At 43.1% G+C, this 22,422-nt stretch overlaps 1 long non-coding RNA gene across 1 annotated transcript in view; it reads left to right on the top strand.

Moving 5' to 3' along the window:
- The window catches only part of LOC116217099, a 48,859-nt gene that overhangs the window by 1,798 nt on the left and 24,639 nt on the right, over positions 1 to 22,422 (top strand). Inside the window, exons 2-3 of the long non-coding RNA XR_004161067.1 lie at positions 2,888 to 4,863; positions 6,800 to 7,212. This is a non-coding gene — a long non-coding RNA (uncharacterized LOC116217099). The remainder of the gene's footprint in view (positions 1 to 2,887; positions 4,864 to 6,799; positions 7,213 to 22,422) is intronic.

Below are 22,422 nucleotides of genomic sequence, written 5' to 3'. Positions count from 1 at the left end.
GCAGCAGCAGCAACTTAGTAGATAGATGTCAGACACTAGTTGAGCATCTGGCCCCTTATTGTATTTTAAATGATCCACATTTATAACTGTAAAGCAGACCGACAGGCGATACTGTCTAACATCACCATCACTAATAGCTCTAATAGCTCATGCATCCACAGCCTGCTCCAACCTGTCCCATCTCAAAGCAATTTTGAGACAATGGGCTCAGCTCCTCTTAGATAGATATAAATGAGATATACAGAAAAGGCACAATTTCCTTCGCCACAGCCAAATGACACTGCTTCCACCTCAAACCTGAACTACCACATTGTAACAACTTCTATTTATTAATTATAATTATTGTTTTGTGGTGCAGGCTTTTTTTTTTTTTTTTAATACAGTTTGAAGGTGCAAATCACAGAATCATTAGGATTGGAAAAGAGCACTAAATCACCCAGTCCAACCATCAAACTACCCCCACCATGCCCACTGACCACATCCCTCAGTGCCACATCGCCACAGTTGTTGAACATTTCCAGGGATGGTGACCCCACCACCTCTCTGGGCAGCTGTGCCACTGCATCACCATGTGCAGGAGCTGGCCTATGCATACCCAACCTCTTCTAGCCCTTCCTAGTGAGAGTGCAGTTCCTCTCCAGGCCAGTATCAAGAGTTGTCTTTGCTGTGAAGAATGTCCCAGGGTAGCACATCTTTACCAAAGGCCGTACTAACGCTGCCTTAGCACTGATGGGTTTGAAAGTCTCATAGCTTTTAAAAGGAGCTTTGTAGACTTTGGGCTTTCTGGCTGCTAAGAAGCCTGGGTCTGCCATTATCCAGCCTACTACATACAGATGCTCCAAGAAGGAATGTAATGGAGGATCCAACTAGTTTTCTCCTTGGGCTATGAATGACGGGAAACTGGAATAGACCTCCTCCCAACAGAGCAGAGGCCTAGAAACACTGTTCTAAAAGTGAAAAGGAGGAACGAGTAATGGGGATAAAGTAATAAGCACTGGGAACCCATGGTATGACATGTTTTGGCTCTTTCCAAACTTAATGGAGTTTTTATATATTGACATAAAAAAACACATTTTCTGATTCCCCCCAAATAATTATCTGATAAACCCCCACTTTTGGAGTTGGCCCGAACCACCCATTATACCTCTGCCATGAACTTTATTTCATACCACACCGGGGAGGAGACAGAGCAGTTGGAGCACTCAGACATTACATGTAATAACTAGTCATAAAAATCAATGTAAAATTTAATGCAAAAGGTCTGTGGGCACCCAACCATTGGAATCCAGTGATAAGGCAGATGGAGAGCAGCACCGTGCTTTCCAGCAAGTAGTATATTTTCTTTAATGTTCCTGCATTGTATGTAATGCTGTTGCTGTTTTGTCCATCTACATACTAGTTAAATGAGCTGCAGCCACAATATTTATGTCTCTGGGTGGTTTTTGGTTGCACTTTCCTCTTGGACACAGGGAGTGTTATGTATTCTGGATGGATCACATCGCAGGACCTGGGAGGGAGAGAAGAAATGTCTTTCTGCCTTTTTCTTCGGTGTTCTCTGGTTGCTATGCAGGTGGCAGTCCTGCTGTGCCCTGTTCCTCACAGAGGGACTGAGAACAAAGTTGTTGTGAACCAAGGGTGCCCGACCCGGGCATTTCCATGGGGCAAAGGTTGCATCTGCACACAGTCTGCGTGGGGTGGATATCACTCAGATGGTCCCCAAAGAAGTTCGGTTCTCACATGAGTCATTTCATGTTAAATAACAGCTCTTGTCAGCCACAGGATCTTTCCCAGCTCACTGCCTAATTCACAGCATGCAGGGAAGAGGAGATGGAAACAGAAACCTTGGGCCCACCTGAAATATGTAAATAAATTAGAACAGACCAGAGGGTCACCAGCCTTTCCTTTCGGCCTCACACAAACAGGCAACAGGATGCTTAAGTCCCAGCGCAGGGACATGCTTCTTCAGTTCCTATCTGTCCTGGTCACTCAGCATATTGCTTATCATACACATTCCCACAGGAGCGAGGAAAGGAAGGAGATGGTTTCGTTCTCTCTCTGTTAGCACGCACAGGTGTGCAGATTTCAAGAGCTGAGAGCAGTAGTTAATGGCTCCACGAAGGCAAAGAAGCAGGAGTCCTGCTTTTGTTGTAATGTAAAGCATTACATTGTCCTTTACCATTTTAGCAACAGGTTTATTTCAAACACTGGTAACTCATAGAATGAGTCACTCTATTAGCTTTCTTTCAGATATAGCTGTGGTGGCTGTGCATGGAGTGTATTAAGTCTGGGGCATTTTCTTTCAATTCTGGGAGCTATTATTGATTTTACCCTGATAGATACTTGGTTCCAACATACGATGAAAGATCGTTTAAAAGAATTCTTAATTTCTCACATCTGTGATTCAAAACACCCCTATTTGGATGTCACAGCAAAACTCCACAGCAAAAAAAAAAAAAGAAAGAAAAAAAAAGTCTTGGCCAGAAGAGTGGGGGTCATTGCAAAGAGACTGGAAGATGAAGAAACTGAAACAGGATTTTGTGAGGCCATTTTACAGTGCAGCTAAAGTACTCCAGAGTATTTATTAAAGCAAACTATTATGCTATTCTGTACTGTTTAAGGTTATTATAGAACTTGTATTAGAAGAGTTAGAAGAGTAATTGCCTCTGGATGAGCATATGGCTTCATCTGCTGGTAGAAAAGAAAGCATTTCCATAGGCTAATGATTTCTATATGAGAGCTGGACTGCAGTGATTCAGAGACTGCAATAGCTGAGTTTTCAGGCATAATCAGACAGCACTTACTCTGGGATACAACACATCAGAGTGTGTTACATGTATTAATGGAGATTACTATCTATCAATGTCACCTGTGCACACCTTTCCTGCAGGTGCAGATGATTACCTGGTTTTACCCACAATACTCAAGCAAAATGATTCTGCACTTTGGAAAGACACCTGGCTGCTCACCTCAGCACATCCTGATGCTGCCTCTTATCAGGAAAAAAAACAGCTCGGTAAGTTCTCCTTGTTGTAATATTTTGGGTGGAGGCCTCTTTGAAAATGCTCCTGAAATCATGAGATCACCTCAGCCCACCTTATCTGGAGTGGATAAAGGCAAGCATCTGGTGCAAGTGGTATTGAAACTCTCTTCTAAGGCATGATTGAAAAACTTCAGACGCCAAGCCTCAAGCTACAGCAGGAGCAAATACCATCCCCATTTCACAGAAGGGTAAACTAGCTGACAGAAGCTGATGTGTTGTTGGTTATTATACAGTTAGTAGCAGGGGTAGAGGAGTGAGTGGAGAGCAGCCTCTAACTTCATCTCAAGCTTCTGTAGAAGGATGGCAGAGAGGGAGGAAGAGGAGGGAAAAGACATGGAGAGGTAGTAAAGAAAGCAAGGCACCATCTAACTTCCCAACTGATGCTTGGCAGCTGAACACATTGCTAAGCATCATGGCTATCTTGAGAACACCTTGTGATAAGTACATCGGGGTCATTGTTTTGGAAGAGGCTGAAGTGATGAAAACTCACTGGAGGGCTGCGGATAGAGGGAAGTGCTGGGAAGGAAGCCAGCACCTCCGGCACTGGAAAGCTGGAGGCTCTCCAAGTGACGTGTATGGTGAGCCAGGGACTATCCTGCTCATGGGCCTATTTGTCACACTAAACTAGATTATCACCCTATATGCTTATAAATCCTTCCACAAATATACTCCAGGATTACGGATGTGGCGTGCAGGCAACTGGCAAGGAGGTTTCTGACTCATGAAAACAGAGCTCCAACCATTCCCCTTCCATTCAGTATTTTGGGGTTGACACTTCTTGTGGTTGACCTCTCCCTTACATATCCATTTCCCCACTGTTCTCATCCATGCAGAGTTCATCTTGTTGGCTGCAGTGTTCCACCTAAGTGAACTGGTAGATGACCCATCTTTGGAGACATTCAAGCTCAGGCTGGTTGGGGCTCTGAGCACCTGATCAAGCTGTGGGTGTCCCTGTTCATTGCAGGGGAATTGGACCAGATGGCCTTTAAGGGTCCCTTCCAACCCAAATGATTCTATGAGCTGGGAGCCTGAGTTGTTCATATCTGCCTTCCTCCCACTGCCACCAACACAGACAAATCACTGTTATTATTATCAGATACTGCTAGTATTGAGAACAGTTAAACAGTTTTCACAGAATATAATCATCTCAATTGATGCTGAATTTGAAGTTTCCAGTATTAAATCAGCATCGAAACATGCAATTCTGATTTCAGTTCTATTTTTATTTGCATGAGGAAAATCTGAAGATGATGTGGGAAAAACCTGTTTGTTCTGGTGGTCTCATGCTCTGGAGTTACTTCTGCGGATCTGAAGATGTCCTCCTGCCAGAGGTCTCTGAAGAGCACTGTAAAGACACAGTGCAGAGACAACCCTGCAATTCCAAGCCAGCTTCATCATTATCCTTCTGCTCCTCAGATAAATCCAAGACCCTAGGATGTGAAGTATTGGGAGGAAAAAATAGAGGCATGGCGAGGAAACAGCAGAAAATTGTTCATAATCAGGTCAAAACATTGCTGGGCAGTGATTCTGTTCCTGTGTACCACCAAGCTCTTCTTGCACCCGCTAAAATCTAGTGGAAGCTGTTAAATTTTGCGTAACATCCAACTTAGTTCTGCCAGACCTCTGTGAAGAGGAAGCAACAGGTTGAGTGTGAGCAGAGGGACTGCACATCTCGAGTACTGAAGTTGACTCATTACTCTGCAATACAGTCACCGGAGCCATGTGGGGATAGAAGACAAAGTGATGAATCAGGCCCAGCGTTTGCTGCAAGTTTAGAGTGCTGTCTGGTTGGCAAATAGCTCTGAAACCAGTCCCAGTGCTGCGTAAGTAGCTTCATTACTCTTAAGTGCTATATTTACTGAATAATTTGGACCGATCGTTTTCAGGTTCGTTAGTCCCAATTGTTCAGTTTTCGTATGGTTTGATTGGTTTCTCAAACCACGTGGTTTTGGTTTTTCTCCAAAACCGAGAATAACGGGTAGAAAAGTGCTTAAAAAAAAAAAAAAAAGACACCTTCTGGAAAGTTGATTTGTTTGTCTTTTTGTTTGTTTGTTTGTTTTTAATCTGAATAATGACCTAGATGGAGCTCATTACGCTCTTAGAGTTTGGGAACATTGTTTGGATGCACTAGAGCTCTCTGGGTATTTGGGGGAAAATACTCGAAACCTGAGTTCATCTGAAGATAATTTAAACACCCATTCTCACCCACCATTTCTCCAGCTTGCTCCTTGGAGGATCAGTCACCCAATGTGATTCTTCTTTTGCTCTTTTTTTCTCTTCACCCCTCTGTCTCTCTCATTTGCTTCTCTCTTCTGGGACTGTTCTTCCATTCTATTTTTGTTTTAGGTCCAGCACCTAAATGATAAAAAATGACATGCAGCAAATAAGTGCTCTACCCAGAGGCTAGAGGATGGTTAAAGTCTAAATGAAAACAATTTATAATAAAAGCTCCAAATCTGCTGCCATTTAGCAAAAAGTTAAAACAAATGATCCCTATAAATCATGTTAAGATTTGTCAAGGATTTTCAAGCCACACGTATTGCTTAATTACAGAACAATAATATGCAAGGAAAATGCTGATAGTAACCTTTCAGGATATTTTCTTTAATGCTGCACCAGACTTCTTGGTGGCAGTTTCACTCACCTGTGTAGTGCTATACCATGAAGAGGAGATGAAAATCAGCCATGTGGTTAAGGAAAATCATTCTCAGCACAAACTGCAGGTTAAGATAACGTATTGAACCAATAACACAGCACCACGAGGATGCCAGTATCAGAACCATTAGCTACACAGACTAAGCACTGGCAACTCAGAGATTCTGAAGCCAAGAGAGGGAATATAGACCTCATAGTCTGTGTGGCCCTGGCCCATGTTACACCTTGCAGGTGGAGAGAGCTAAGCGACTCTGGAAAGGGTGAGTAGTTCAGAGACTGTGAAGCAGCAGTGGGACTCAGAGTGGGGTCCCAGAGAAGGTATCAAAACACCTATTTTTGTGCAGAGCTCCGTGGAGATAAGTCAAGCAGGATGCTCTCTCCAAGCTTTGCTATACGTTTGTTCTCAGTGCAAATGGAGCCATTTGGGAAGTTTTGGAGGATTAATGACATTGATTCCTTGATTTAGGTTGGTTTTTGGGTGATTTTCCTTAAGTTGCTTTTCTAACTGCTGTACCTGGTTTTGGAGCATGCAAAAAGCACATGGTAAAAGCAGCCTTCTATTTCTTTAAGGCATCATCTTGAATGTATGACCCAGAATGGGTACTGTGCTGGACAGAGTTGAAGATGTACATTGTGAGGGGCTACGTTTTATGCTGGCAAAAGGACTGCCATTTCAGGAATGCTAGACCAACATGAACTTCCCTCAACCCCAGCCCCTCCTGAAAGGAGGAAAGGAATAAACAAATTAGCTAATACAATGATTTATCTCATAGCATTTGGAATTTGCCCCCTTGAGCAAGCAAATTCATCAGCCAAATCCCTGCGGTGAATAGTAAGGCTTAAGGCTTGTTACAAACCCTGTGCTTCAGCACATGCAGAATGAACCTTCAGGCTTCCTACCCTCTATGAATAATCCCAGAAAAGCCAGCTGACCTGTCAGAGGCTGTGCAGATAACGCCAGAATACATGATATTAATGAAGTAGTGGAGCTGTCACAAAGAGCAAGGATCACTGTAAAAATAAGGAGTGAAAAACTGATTGCATTATGGTTGTGAAAGTAAATGGATTTCACTCCCATCCTTTAATTTCTTCGTTTTTCATCAGATTCTGCCAAGGCTTCCATCGCAGATATGAAGAAGTCTGGAAAGCCACCTCCACGCTCTGATGCAGCACTACAGCAGAGCCCTGAAGTGGCAGCTGTGAAATGCAGAACAGCCAGACAAAGCTGATAACATGTTTGTACAGCCCAGGGTGTCAGGAGGAATCAGCTCCACGGAGCAGACAAGGAGGCAGAGAAGTGAAGTTTTAGGTTCTCTCCTTGGTTTGCTACATTGCAAAGCAAGCTGTCCTCAAGTCCTCTGGGAAGCCTTTCTGCACAACAATTATCCCTCTCTTCGAGTCTGAAAGGGGAATACTGGCGAGGTTCAGAGAAACACTGAAAGGTTCTTGCATTAAGGACTTCAGAGTGTGACCCTGCGAATGCCAGAGGCCAGCTAGCATCTTCCTCCAGAAGCACAGTAAGCTACCTGCCCTCCGTGTTCTATTTCACTTGACATTTGGTGAATCTGTTCAGTCCAACCCCGCTCCTCTCTCCATTTCCAGCTGCAGAAAACACACTTCATGCTCCACACCAGCCCCAGGGACGTGACTGTGTTGCACTTTCATCTCAGTAGCTTAATTCAGGTTTATTTCATTGTCAGAGAGATATGCCAAGGCACTTAATTTCAGTTAGTCCTTAGCACAAACATGTTCTCATGGAAAATGTTGGCTGGTGGTGCTCGCTCTGCTCGAGGCTGCTGCCCTGGAGATGACCTCTCTTATATCCTCCTCTTATTTTAAAATGGCATCTGGCTGCTCGAAAAACACCATTTCTTTCCCACTCCCAGAACACCACGAGTCCGTGAACAGCTAGGCACGTGTCCAGTGCTCCTTGTGCAGAGGGCACGGGTCTTCCAGGCAGGAGTGCCTGAGATGGCTCCAGTACCCCAGAGCAGTGTGCTCACAGCAAGGGCTGACGTGGCTTCTGTCAGTGCTAGCACAGAAAGAATCTGTCCTTCCTGCGTCTTGGGGTCATTTGCTTGACCTCTGAGCCTAGAGTGAAATCAGCTTGTCTCATGACCCCCACAAAATATTGCAATCCTAGCACTGCTTTCCATGTTTTGTCTTACTATCCCCAATTCCTGGCTTGCAGCATCACTGATAGTTTGATGAGGGCACATGTGGCCCAAGGTGGAGTGGTCCAAGGCCAGAGTGGTAAAATGGGTAGAAAATTACCAGAAAGAAGAAAAGATTTAAATGAAGCCTCCAATGATGCAGTTTCCATGGCAACTACCCTTCCACCTACAGTTTTAATCCACTTTTTCAAGCAGCCATTCCAGGATGTGCGGGGAACCACACGACAGCTGCACATGTCCTATTTCTAACACATCTCCTGATTAAAATAATTATTCCATATATATTGTCCTGACTGGTAGTAGCTGAAGTTTCTGGGTAGCCTGGGGGAAGCTTATTCTCACAGTGCTAGATTCTTTCTGAAATAACACGTGTAGATGCAAATCTTAGCGTTCACTGGGGCTGAAATGAAGGAAGCTGATTCCAAAGCTATTGCAGTGGGATGCATCTCCTTGTCCCTATGAGATGTATGTCACTGTGTTGTGTGTACAGTGCTCAGTCAGGGATGAAATCAAAGCTGGTCTTGCCTGTGCTGTAGGCTCCAAGCAGCAGGTTATTTTGTCAGAAGTTACAGGAGTAAGGGTTAGAGCTACAGCACATGACTTGCCATCACACTCCATGCTCAACCCTCTCAAAGATCTAGGATGGCCCCAAAGCCACCCCTCATTTCAAACTGTTGTCTTAGGAGTGCTAACTGGGGAAGAATTTGGCAGATGAATTGTTTCTCTGTAGTCCTGGTGGGACCTTGTGATGATTACGACATTTTGATTCTCTGTGGGGATTGCGTGGGCTGAAATCAGAACGCAGGGAATCACCTTTGTAGTTCTGAGGATGCTATTTCTCATTGTCGATGCTGTTGTTATCTCAACTCCAGCTTCTAAAGTCCCCTGCAAAGACCGGTGTTCCCTTTTGCTAAATAACATGACAGGATGAGATACAGACTGTACCTAAAAGCTTGTAACGTGGTAGAGAAGGAGTGGAAGGGAAGTCAAATGCTTGACAGGTAGAGAACTAAAGAATGAGTAAACTAAGTGGTTTCCTTAAAGTTGCACACTGAGACTGTGGCCATAGCTGAGTGCACATCCCTGGAGACCCAGACAGGGCTTTTATCACTAGGATGGCTCTTCCTTTGCTGCTCTCCCAGGCTGTCAGTCTCATTTGTCCCATGGAAATATTGAGATAGCGCCGGCAGATGCATTACCTAAAGAAGAAAACGTCTGAAATTATGCTTTCTTCACTCCAAAGAGTGCCAGGGGAAATCTACATTTCTACACAGCAACTATGTTAACCACTTGATTCCAAAGGAAGCAGATAGCAGGAAGATATTAGTGTGGGAATGAGCGAGTAAATAAAAGGGTAATTCTCCCCAATAAACTTCAATTCTCTGGGAATTATTTTTGAAGTCTAAAAAGTTAAATTACAAAGAAGTCTGCCAGAACAGGTAATGACTATACTTAAGGGAGAGGCAATTGTCCTAGAAAATTTTATGTACTCTGGTTACAGTGCTGGAAGGGAGAATTTAACCAATGCAGGGATCTTTGGGTAACAGCACCTCCTCCAAGGACTTCAGGAGGTACTTGGGCACTTCTTAGTGTTTAATATCTGGATAATTAAGGTCTAGATTATGAGCTCTTGACTTTTTAGCTTGACACCTACTCTCTCACATAGGTACTTCCAGGGTCTTGAGAAGGAATAGAGTGATGCTGGCCAAGAAGGGATGACAAATCTGACTTTAGCGTGCAGCTGAATGTTGTTACTGTTAACATCATTAATAATGTTGTTAATAGAGATGAAACATCTCCCTCTCTCCGAGATCACTCGGGCTGATGCCTACTGTTAAGCAATAGTGGAAACCAGATCAGCTGCATGTTTTTGTGTTCATGAGCGCTCCTGGCTTTATGGGGATGGGAAGAGCTGTGTGAACATTGTGTCACGTTTGTATGACAGTTAACAATCAGGTGGAGGCTGGTGGGTAGGAAGCACCAGAGATGGGATGCTGGCCACTGTGATGCCATAGATACTGGAATTTGTGGGTGCATTTTTGTTTAGCAGCAGTTCAGTTTTATCCGTGTGGCAGAAGTGTGCAGAATGACTCTGCTGGGTGAACATGACTCTGTGGAGTGTTATTTGCCAAGTACAATGCACAGAGAGGGAAATCTTATCTTGCACTTTCCAGTGTCCCCATTTCATAAATATGATGCATTAATATTCATTATGCCACGTGCATTATCATTTTGGAAGGAGATTACTGGGGATTCACTATTTTCTCTCCATCATATTTTCCAATTAGGATCCTCTCTTTTGCAAATAAGCTTTTTTTGTTGCCAGAGGCTTTGCAGCAAAGTTCCAGCCAGGACTTTGGAGCTCTGCTCAACATCCGTTTAAGAAAGAAGTGCAAATTGAAGAACAATTATATTTTTAATGACAGGTTAATCTTGCAGCACTAAGTATAATTAGAGTGTAGTCTGGCAAGTGTGGAAGAACACAACAGCTTGTAGGAGATGAGCAGGAGAAAAAACCTGCTGGGTGATGGGGAAGGATGATGTAAATACACCACTGAGTGACAAACATAGAGACTTAGGGGTTCTTGGGGATGGACGAGAGGATAAGAAAAGAGTGGAGAAGTGAAGTCCTTTTTCCCACACCATGAATGAGTGTTTTAGCTCAGGATGCTCAGGACAAGAGAAAATCACATCTCACGCTGCCTATCCTCACTCCCCACATTGCTCTGGAGCAGTTACTTGGTGCCTACAGCCCTTCATGCCCACGTGGGCCTTGTGCAAAGTGCTCCAGTCTCATTGAGGCTAATTAGTTGGGCTCTGGATTTCTCCTTCAATTACCACGAAGTGGTAAAGGAATTAAAAAATCCAAAAAGAAAGAAAGAAATATAAATTTACAGCCAACCCTTTGACAGACTATCTATTCCCTACGCACACATAGGCATGCTAGTAAAACAGCCCTTTAAAGTTGTTGGTCTTGTCAGTTACAAGAGCAGCATTTAACATTTAATGGTTGTTTTTGGTCAGAGCTGTTGCTTTTTCATTGTTTGCTAGATTTGTTCCTTAAATTTGCTTGGCTCTGTGCCATGCAGTTCTTCTAGATTTGCTTTATGTTGTGCTTGGGGTTGCAATATATGTTTTAATGTATTTTTTTCCTTTGAAGACATTTTATGAAATGATTTTCATTTTCTTGCCCAGTCCATTGTCTTGTCATATCTGATATTTATCTTGAGGGCACAGGTGTCCCCTTACAAGCCTTCTAAACATGCTAACGTGGTCTCATTCTCCTCCCAGTGCCAAGTCACCAATTATCGCAGTTGTGGGGATCTCTAAGAACATTTCTGGGTTGATCAGACTGGGCAGAAGGCTTCAGAAAATACGGTACAGTGCTACTCTGTAACCGTAACAGAGGTCTATGGGAAAAGTGGAGTGCAGAGACAACTCAAGAAGTCTTCAGACTTACGTATGCTCTGTTATGAGAGGTTGGATTAGCTGTTCAATTAAAACAAATGCGAAGTGAGAAAGTCTCGCTGTGCATCGTGACCTGACCTTTTCTTGCAAACAGACACTCGTTGCTGTGATTTGATCCATTATTTGCCAGGTTCGTTTTAACCAGCATTTCAGGCAGTGAGATGTTTGCACAAACGTTAGACTCTGCAATTCAGAACTGTGACTCATCATCAAAGCCACGTGGTCCTGGTGTCTCCATGGTCCCTATTCCTTGTATGGATGATCAAAATATGGCAAGGTTTCAAAGACAGAGCAGGCCCATCTTGTTGTTAAGAGTTCATTTCCAAGCTGAGAATGTGCACAACATGTTTCCCCTAAGGGTCCTGGCAGAGTGCAGGAGTACCCAACGAGCTGACCCTGCAGACAAGGGAACAAGCATCACCTTCCTTATATTGAATCTTCCTCCTCTAACTTGCCAGACCTTCCCTCAGCCGAACAATATTGACCTGTAGGTTTCTGAGTTCAATTTCTACTCCTATTACGTGTTTCCTGGCATGTTTATAGTGCTTCTAATTAATTATTTGTAATTGCTTGTGTTTTTCCCTCTTTTTTTGCCTTTGTTTCTTGTTTCTCTCCCAGCCTTGGTAACAAGATGTTGCATCTCTCAAGGCTACCAGGGTAAAAGCCTATTAATAAATAATTAAGTTCTGAGGCTGCAGCAGTGTGGAGTCACGTCTTGCCATCACATGGTTGTAGTCTCCATGGTGACTCACCACTGTGAACTGAAATGCTCTCTTTGGGGGGAGGCGAGAGAAGGTTATATAGGGCAAAAATGTGCAAAGTTAAATTATGTTTTAAAAAATTAAAGGCACCATCACGCTGGCTAGTTCCCTGAATGATCTATAAAGATGGAAACCTCCTATTAGCCCAGCTCCACCAGCATCCCTCACTTCTGGCTGCCTCTCTCTCCTGTTTGTGTTCTGCTCCAGAGCTGCCAGCTTGGAGACTTTTCCATCATGTAGGTGCTCCCCTTTGCCAGCCAGCATTTTCCTTCACCCGGTGCTTTTCAGATCTTCCCAATCTCTAGCAATCCTTCCACCAAACTGTGCACCCTCAGTCCCTGTGATGAGAGTGACTGATCGCTAAGAAGCGTGACCATGGAGTAGTTTGTCATGTGTCACCAAATTAATTCTTAAGGGCTGGAGTCCAGAGGTTCCCACTTCTCTGCTCCTCTGTGTTCTCGTTTCCTACTGCATTAATATGTTGCCTTTTCCCTGGAGCCATCCTGCAACCTATGTTTGAGCAAAATTCACACCTGCTCCTCATTAGAGCCAGATTTTGAGAAGTCTTAGCTGTGCATTTCTCCTTTTCTGGCAATACTCAGAGGCAGCTTCATGTGCTGGCACATGAAGTAGCCCTTCTATTTTTTTTTTCCATCTCTTAATCCACCTCTAAGTATAGCAAAGACATTTCTTGCCCATTCAAAGCAGTAGTTCTCAAATGAAAAGCAGTCAGCTCAGCAGTTCCAGCATCTGTAAAAGTGTGTCCTTGTGCGTGATCTGAAACCCCCTTAGCCTGTTATCAGCTTTCCATCTGTGTTAGCAGCTATGTTATTCACAAGCATCCTGATTGATGTATTTCAGCCAATATAACTTTCCCAAGCCCCACTTCTCCAATAACGTTTCATGGGAACACAAGAAATTTCAAGCTCCTTGTAATGCCAAGGATGTAAATCACACTAATTGTCTCCCAGATTTCAGAAACATCCTGGGCTTTCATTTCCTCTGCAAATTTCTGGAGCATTCACATTAACTTTTGGCCGGTAAATGGTAGGGGGCCCAAACCGTCCATCACATAAAACTGCACTGAAAGCACATCGAGTTGTGACAGGCAGGTAGGTCTCTGCTCCAAGGGAACAAAGATTTTGATGTCACAGTTCCCTTCTCCTTGCAGGAGGACACTACAGAGCCCAGGAACATGGCTTTTTCCATCCAAGGATGTTTGTTGGCCCTGCTTGGAAGCCAAATCAAGACATCTGCTCTGTTCTACTGTCAGCTTTCCTTTAAGCTGCTGGGATGGGATCAGGGCAAAGATCTGCTTAACAAAAGGATGGTTCTGGTCTTGTGGAGTTGAAATCTGGTGCAAGCTGGATCTCCACAACACACAGAGCCCCGCATTTATCCTGGGAATCGGTCCATTCCTCTTTGTTACCACCACATCTCTTAGAAAGTGTGTGAAAGATCTCTACCAGCCCCCTTCATTGGCCTATTTTCCTCCTTTCCTTTTGTAGTGGAATCTAAAGAAGAGGTGAAAGACAGTTTGAGTGAGGTTATCAGAGGGATAAAATAATACTTCAAGGAGTTTCAGACCTGTTTTCATGCTGTTCACTTGTAGCCACTGCAGAGGTTTCCAGAAATTGTTTCCCTGCCCTTTTCACCTCCACGCTTCTCCCAACAGACTAAGGCCGAAGCAGAAGAGGAAAGGAGATTAATACTTTTTTCTCCAGCAATCTAGCATCCTGTTTTAGCTTGCACTCTTTTGATATCCACCAGCTCCAGCAGAAAGCAAGCAAGCAATCTGAAATTCAGGGCTTGTTAGGTAAAGCAAATAATAACTATATCAATTGTTCTGATTTCAGAGGAGAAATGTTTTCTTTATTTTTATTTTTTTTCCTAAGACTGCCTATGGATTCTAATGCTGAGGTGGGATTTGAAATAATTCATCTACTTTTAAGTGATGTTGGCAACCTAATTTTGACTCAACACTTTCACGGCGCTGAAGGAAAAAAAAAAGGGAAAAAGAATAATTGCAAAGCACAAAATAAGCAGAAATGGTTTCAGTGAGGTGTTTTGATCACCCCCGTGAGCTGTTTTCTTGCTGTGTTGTGCGTGACTGAAAATCAGAAAGGGAATCTGCCTATTAACAAATGGGAAGCTGACCAAATCAGTTTCATCAGACTGCAGTAAAAGCACAGAGCAAGGGACAAATAAATGTAAGTGATTAGAATTATTTCCATTCTGTCAAAGAGACTTTGTGAATGAGACGGGAAAGGCATAGTTTAATATCTTTGAATGGGGAAAAGTTGATCAGGTTCCCATGTGCGTGGTCGCCGTGAGGTGTCATGGACTGGCAGTGAATGGATGGGTTTGGGGCAGCCCCTGAGAAGGGACTCCATCTCTTTCCCCAATCTCAATCTGCTCTCTCCATATTCTGCTGCTCACTTTTGGAGTAAATTGCAAACCTGTATGAGGCGTTGAGTAAACAAATTACTGCCTGCACATGTGTGTTCATTAGGAAAAGAAAAAAAAATCACGTTGATTACTTGGCAGCCTAGCATTTCATAACATCACAAAGGGTTTTTAGAGATGAACAGCTACAGCAAGCCTGCCGTGGAAACCAATATCTCCACCTGTGGGAAATGCAAAGATAACAGGCAATTGTGACTAAAAATGCAATTACGACAAGAGAAAAGGATTCACTTTCTTCCATACGCATACAAATCATGAAAAGATATTTTCATCCCAAGCCAGGGAGGCCTGAGGCTGGGTTTTATTCTGTGCTTAGAACCAGTAATAATTTCTTTCACCTATTATGCATCTCCCAGACAAAAAATGTATTCTTCTCCATCTCACCTAGAAGGGTCTCTACTTCGAGGCAATTCTTTTATCAGATGCTGAGAAGTAAGATAGAGAAAGCAAATATTTGCCTTTGAGCATTTAAAATTATATCCTTTTTTTTTTTTCCTGTCCTGTAAGATCAGATTTCTTCTGGAACATGAGTGTGGGCAAGGCTGTGCTTTTGAAAGAGAACATCCTACATTTTAACCACAAGGAAAATATAAGAGAAGCACAGGACCCCTGTGTGCTAAAGACAAGGCAGGCACATCCTATGCACTATGGAGCTGGTAAAGCCCTACAGAAACCTCAGCAAAATGCTTGGCTGTCACACTCCATTTGCTGTTGCATCCCTCCAAGCAGCTGGCCTGGCAGCTGATTGCTTTACTTCAGGTAGAGAAGTTCAACCTCCTGCATCAGCCCTTCGTATGTGGGATATGCTGGAAGGAAGCAGAGCTTAAGGAGTGAGGCACAGTGATCACTGCTCTGCTGCGTCCACTGCTGAGGGATGATAGGATACCTCTTAAGAAGTGACAATGAAAAGTAGGTCTGTTTGTAATCCACGTGTCACTGAAGGGCCCACAGTGTGGCTGTTGCCAGATTACCCAAAAAGTTCCTCCACTGTACGAGCCATTTTGCTGGTAGCTTCCAATTCGTGGACTCTGTTTAGACTCGTTTGCAGCAACCTCGAATCATTTTCTGTTTCACCCAGGTTCTGTTTTCACTTGGAGTTTGGAATTGCAAAATATCCTTTCAGAATGAGCCTAAATCATAGAGACAGCTTGAAGAAGCAAGGTGAAGGGAAAGCAAAGCTCTGACTTGTTTTGGAATCTCTGCACTGTTTGGGTTTTCAGTGGCTTAGAGGGAAATAGCACAGCAACAAGGAGCCATTTTTATGGTGCTAGGTCTAGCATGGAATCCTGAGGGCTCTCTGGCATTATGTTTTTGCTGCAGTTCCTCTGAATTCAAGATACTGACCTCTGAACACAAGATATTGGCCTTCTGTCTCCAAGTCATTGCACGGTGTTGACCTCGTGTGACTGTTCTGTGAGCAGAGTTATTTAAGGGATTAAGTTACCTCCTCAAAGTTAAGTTGATAGAGGTCCATGATTTGGCAGAGGGGACCAGGACTTAGTGCAGCACACGCATCCTTGTCACATTGAGTATCGCTCCTACGCAAGAGTAGCAGCGCTTCATTGTTCCTGAAAAGCCTTTTCATTATAAGGGAAAAGGTTTAAGAGATGGAATTGTTGTTTCAGACTGTCACTGACTCAAATACAGAGAATGATATTATTGAAAAATGATTTATTTCTTCCACTTGAGTCTTTCTGGATGAGTCTGAGCTCCTTCGTAGGTGAGGAGCATCCCCAGTGTGTCCTTTGCTCTGCAGATGGAATTAGCTCAAAGAATTCTCCTTGGACTGCTCTCAGGGTTGGCGATGGCCACAGCAGAAAAGACAATGAGAATGAGGCTTGGCAGGTGAATTAGAATAATAGAATCACAGAATTTTTACGGTTGGAAAAGAACATTAAGATCACCCAGTCTAACCCCAACCTACCCCCACCATGCCCACTGACCACGTCCCTCAGTGACACATCCCCACAGTTCTTGAGCATCTCCAGGGATGGTGACTCCACCACCTCCCTGGGCAGCATCACCACTCTTTCTGAAAAGAATTTTTTCCATAGCTAATCTGAAGAAGAATCATTTTCCCAGTGTATTTTAATATATCGTATTCTCTTGGGTAGCAGGCACAGCTCAGCAAAGCCCCATGATCACACTTTTGGAGGGCTGCGAATAACAGATTATCATCATTTTACAACAGCTACAAATTGCTACAAATCACGGCCATTCCATTACATCTAGCAGGAAAACACAGCTGCTTTCTGAGCAAATATGGCACGTTGATAGGCAGCTTTCCGATTTAGGAGAGGTTTGACAGTGTACAAAAGCTTTCAGCAAAGATACTGCTCTAAATCTTGCCCAAGCTGAAGTATCTGAAGAGATGTTTATACTTCACTGATCATTCAGTCTTAGATTTCTGATAAGGCAGAAATCAGTGCTATCTGATACCTCTCTGCTAGCCTGTAAGATATAAATGAGAGAAGTCTGTGCCCTGTCCGGAGTTGACAAGACATATCAACATGGCAGAAAACATAATCGGTCTGACACCTCCACTGGCAACCTTGGTCCTCCCCTGGCAAGGGAGGAAATCCATGCAAGTGACACCCAACTGAATCTGACAGTGCAAAAAAGAAAAAGGATTACCTACCTATCTGATTTTAGTATCATCGTCCCAAACATCAAAGTGCAAAATCAGGCACACTACTTCCTTCTTCGGTACCATCAGCCACAGCCGAGGGTTATAAAGTCTCAGTGAATCATAGAATCATTAAAGTCGGAAAAGACCCCTAAAATCATCCAGTCCAACTCCATTCCATCCCCACCATGCCCACTGACCACATCCCTTAGTGTCACATCTCTCCTCTTCTTGAACTCCTCCAGGGACAGTGACTCCATCGCCTCGCTGGGCAGCCTGTGCCACTGCATCACCACTTTTCTGAGAAGGAATTTTCCCAATATCCAACCTGAACTTCCCCTGCTGCAACTCGAGGTCATTCCCTCTCATCCTATCACTGCTACCTGGGAGCAGAGGCTGACCCCATCCTCACCACAACCCGCTTTCAGGCAGTTGTAGAGAACGATAAGGTCTCCCTTGAGCTCCTCTTCTCCAGACTGAACCATCCCAGTTCCCTCAGCCACTGTCCATCAGTCTTGTGCTCCAGACCCTTCACAGCTTCATTGTCCTTCTCTGGACACACTCCAGGGCCTCAATGTCATTCTTGTAGTGAGGGGCTCTACACTGAACACAGCACTCGAGGCGCAGCCTCACCTGTGCTAAAACAGAGGTACAGTCACCTCCCTTAATCCCATCTGAAGAAACCCCAATTTCATCATCTCAATAAAAACAACCAAACACCCTTCCAGGATAAGACCTTTAAGCATACGGTAACTTTTCTCCTTACCTTTCCTCTCAAAACAGCACATGCAGCTATACAAAGCAAAGAGAGCCCTTTCTAGCGTGCTTTGGAATAAACTGACATCCACACTTAAACATATTGCACTGAACAACATTTCCTGGGGGCCCCTGATGTTGTTGCTACCCTGACAGACACAGCCGCCTCCCAAATTGCACTTATCCTGACCTTATAGCTACTGACACAGAAATGCCTCCAAGACAACGTTGTCTCTCAGAGGCGCTGCACATTCGCAGATGCACACTCACGTATACACACAAAATTATGTCAGCCATTTAAGTAATCCTTTTTTGGCCGTCTTTTAAAATGCATCTTTCGTCTTTCTGTAACCAAGGGCTTTAATATTCAAATGTTCATGAGCACCAGCTTTATTAAAATTAGGGCTTGGGGAAATGTCTCAGAAAAGGAGAAACGAATATTACCCAACCATTTAAAAGATGCTAATTAATGGAGTTCTGAAGCCCAGAGAGGCCATTTGACGGAGCAGAAATTCCTCTACTAGACAGATTTGTAACTTATCGTTTCAAGTGGCAGAGGTGGAAACAGGAGATGAGCAAAATAAAATGCAAGTAGGTTAAGAAGAACAATCCTCCAGGTGTTAAGAGGACTCCAGAGTTTAGTTCTGCGCCAGCAAAATGAGTTTTCTGCCTACAAGCTCTGTGCGTGACGATTTTTCTGGCCGTGACACAGAACACAGTTTGTGTCTGTTCCCTGCTGGAAGTGCCCTGTGCTAGGAAGGAGCTGTAACCCACGTGCTGCTCAGCCACTGTTGAGTAGTGGCTGCCAGCTGCTGGTGTCACAAGGGGATATTCTGAGATAAGTTTACTATCAAGGGTACGTGAGCATTTCCAGCATGTGTACAAGGAACAGCTTTGTGCTGGGAGCAGCAGAAACATGCTGGAATGGCCAGAGCTCGCCCAATAGACTTGTTTGTGATTATTTCATCTACCTTTCCCTGATCAGCCTTGGCTAAAGAATCTCCTTTGGCTGATGTGGTGAGAGCTTGAGGCTGTTCAGGCAGGAACATCAACATTTATCGTTTGGATGAAACATCAGGTCATGGAGACTTAATATGTTATTGCTTATCAGCTGGGTGAACGTACCTGTCCGTGCATGTGATCCTTGCCTGGAGCTAATGCAAAATAACACAGTGTACCTTCATTTTGTTTCACTGTCAGATGAGTTAAATAGCGTTATTATATCTTTGCAACAAGCCAAGAATGTGTGCCCAGATTGCTGCCTCAACTCTTCTGATATTTGGTGACTTGTTAAGCTGCTCTCGCTCGATCTTGATTCAGAGCCTGGAGTCCTTCACGGCTATCATGAAGTCATTGAGAGACCTGGTTTTGTCACCCTGGGATGTATTCTTACATACAAGGACTTGTGGCTGCACGTAGCACAGGTGTACAGGAGCTGTGACAGACTGGATAATTTTATTGACCAGGAAAACTAGTGTATACATCCCAAAGACCAGTACTTTTCATGCTCTTCCAGGTCTTTTTACAAAAATTAATAATGATAACTTTAAAAAAGAGAAGACTGAAAAGGGATTTCAAAGAATAAAAAGCTTCTGTCAAGTCTCTGATATCTGCAAAGGTATAAATAGAGAAATACTCTTTTAGTTCATAGAACTTCATTGTCTTCAGAGAATTACTGGGAGGAAAAGCATGAAAAAAAATTGCATCTGTTTCTCTAGCAAAATGCAGATTGACCCCCCTAAATGAAGACAGTTGGCAGGAACTATATGATCTGAGGCAGAAAAACAGCAAAAAATCAGTTTTAATGTAGATTTGTCTCTTTAACTTATGCCTCGACTTCAGCAGGTTGCCATAAAGAAAATGAAATGCAAACTGGAAACACAGGCTTGTTCTGATAAATGCAGGGGGAGGAATAAAAATAACAAATATATTTGTTTCCCTACTAATCCCTCTTCATTATAGGACATGGCTGTTTTGTCTAATGGTCACAAATGAATCCAATATGAACTCAAACAAGGGGAGGTATCTTTTCTGTTTGTAGATTAAATCATTTGTAAAAATATCTCAAGTGCAGTCAACATCAACAAAGTCAAATAAAATCTCTCTCTCACAGGCAAAAATTTACCATAGCAAGTAGCTTTCTATGACAGTTGGTAAGAGGTAATTTTTCCCTGGAGCCAGTTTCCTTTGGATCAGTGATGCACCAGTCTATAGCAGAGAGTTTGCATTAGGATCTCTGTACCAGCACGCATAATAATGAATCACACCCTACATTGATTTAGTAAACCAACAGGTTTTATTAACTCAGCAATGAGATTAAAATGGATTAAAACAGGAGATGGGCTCTATCATTGCTCTAGTAATTTACCCCTGATTCTACAGAAGCACAATTCACTTTGTTTTTAATACCTGATTAGACTCAGTATTGCTGTACCATTTTCTCCTGGGTGGAAAGTGTAGTGAATGTAGGTGAATCCTGTACCCACACACAGCTACAGAAGAAGCTAAAGAGCCAACTTTACATTACAAGTGTTATCCCAAACGAAGAAATTGATGATTTTTCATGGCAGGAACTTTTGAAGTTTCCGGCTAAAACACACAGAAAAGGCCCTAAGGACTACAAGAAAAACATGGTTGGGATATGTCTACATTTCACTGCGTAGGAAGCTCCAGCAGTGCCGTGGTACCAAGCAGTGCAGAGCCCAGCACAGATCTGCCTGAGAAGAAAGGAATTTAGGTCACACCATGCTGTGTAGCTACCAGGACCCAAGCGGGCAGTTTTAAAGCTATAACTGCTTCTCCACTGCATTATATCTAGTGGAGATTAGTTCTGTTCACTTCAGCATGTTCAGGATGCTACTTTGCCTTTCCTGTAGTGCTTTTCCAGGAGTCTTTCAGTGCAAATCAGTGATTTTCCATCCACCAACCCAGCAAAGTCAGATGGGTTATTCCTAAAGGATCTGCAGAGGGCAGCTATAAATTTTGCAAAACTAAAAGCTATTGGCTCAGAATTGTTCAGGTTAATGCTTAAAAAGTAAATAGGTTGTAATGGCCAACAAATTGTAAAAGCTTGAAATAAACTTGCATACAGCTTGTCCTTGAGTCTAGGGAGAGTCAAGGAGAGTCTCCTACTTCGCCTGGTTGAACAACCTCCCTAAACATTCTGTGGGTTCAGAAAGGGCCTTCATGGAAGTTTTTGTTACTTCTCAGTTGAATCTGAGCTCAGCCCATTAGAATCATTGAGTCATGGGATCATTAAGGTTGGAAAGACCTCTGAGATGATCGACGAACCAGCACAGCCCCACCATGCCCACTGACCACATCCCTCAGTGCCACATCCCCACAGTTCTTAAGCACCTCCAGGGATGGTGACCCCACCACCTCCCTGTGCAGCCTGTGCCACTGCATCACGGCTCTTTCTGAAGATAAATTTTTCCTAATATCCAACCTGAACCTCCCCTGGCACAACGTAAAGCCACTACAGCCAATTTTGTAGAGATTGAGCTATGGAATATGGGAGCAGAGAGTATAGAGCTGGAGAAAACCACAGATTACAATCTGGTCCTTCTCCCGAGCTGGGACCATTAACATAATAGGCATTTTATTGCTTTGCTGTATTTTTTTGTATAAATTGTGTGTAAATTGAGTTATGCCACACATATGCAATAAAATTAAGCAAATATTCAATGTCTTTTCACAGATAAAGCTAAAAGAAAATCTAATTCTCCATTCCGGAGTTAATCCACCATGAACAACTTGATCAATGAACATCCTTCTACGCCGTCATCCACCCACTTCATTCCTTCCCACCTCCTCCTGTTTTCTGGGAGAAGTTTGATTAAATTGCCAATAACCATACTCACCATCACTGTGATTATGACAATCGTTATTATTGTTATTTGTTATTAGATCAGTGAAGGAAATGCTTTTTCTATCTATAAGAATTTATAAGATTTCGAAATGTTTATTCTCAGTCTGGATACCTCACTGTTTGTCAACCAATAATCTGAAAAAAGTACAGTTTAGATCAATGCACAGTTCATATGTATATTTCAAAATGCCTCATTTAGATTGTGGTGAGCTTTCTGAAATAAAAACATAATTAACGTGTTGGAAATGAGGAAAGAGGACGTTTGGGCCATTTAAAAAAAAATTGTTTCTTCCAAACGGGGAAATTCTTTTCAACTGAACTCCTCTACTAACAGTTTGTACTGACCTTCCGACATTCAACAAGAAGAAAACTTCTAGTCCAAAAATTGTCAGCTTGCCGTTTACTATTAAAAGTTTATATATCACACAAAGAGTTGCATTAAAAAAAAAAAGTTATTACTTGCATCCTCAAAAGGAAAAGAATGGTCTGATGGAGGTAGGGAGAAACAGGGATTCACAGTCTTAAACTTCTTAAGTATTTCTGATACCATCTCAGCCTCTGGGTCACATAGAAATGACCTCTAATTCTTCAGCTCTAAGAGAGCT

The sequence above is a fragment of the Meleagris gallopavo genome, chromosome 12 (assembly GCF_000146605.3).
Source record: "Meleagris gallopavo isolate NT-WF06-2002-E0010 breed Aviagen turkey brand Nicholas breeding stock chromosome 12, Turkey_5.1, whole genome shotgun sequence".
Taxonomy (NCBI): Eukaryota; Metazoa; Chordata; class Aves; order Galliformes; family Phasianidae; genus Meleagris; species Meleagris gallopavo.
The sequence above is the reverse complement of the archived record's forward strand: the minus strand, read 5'-3'. Positions and strand labels throughout refer to the sequence as shown.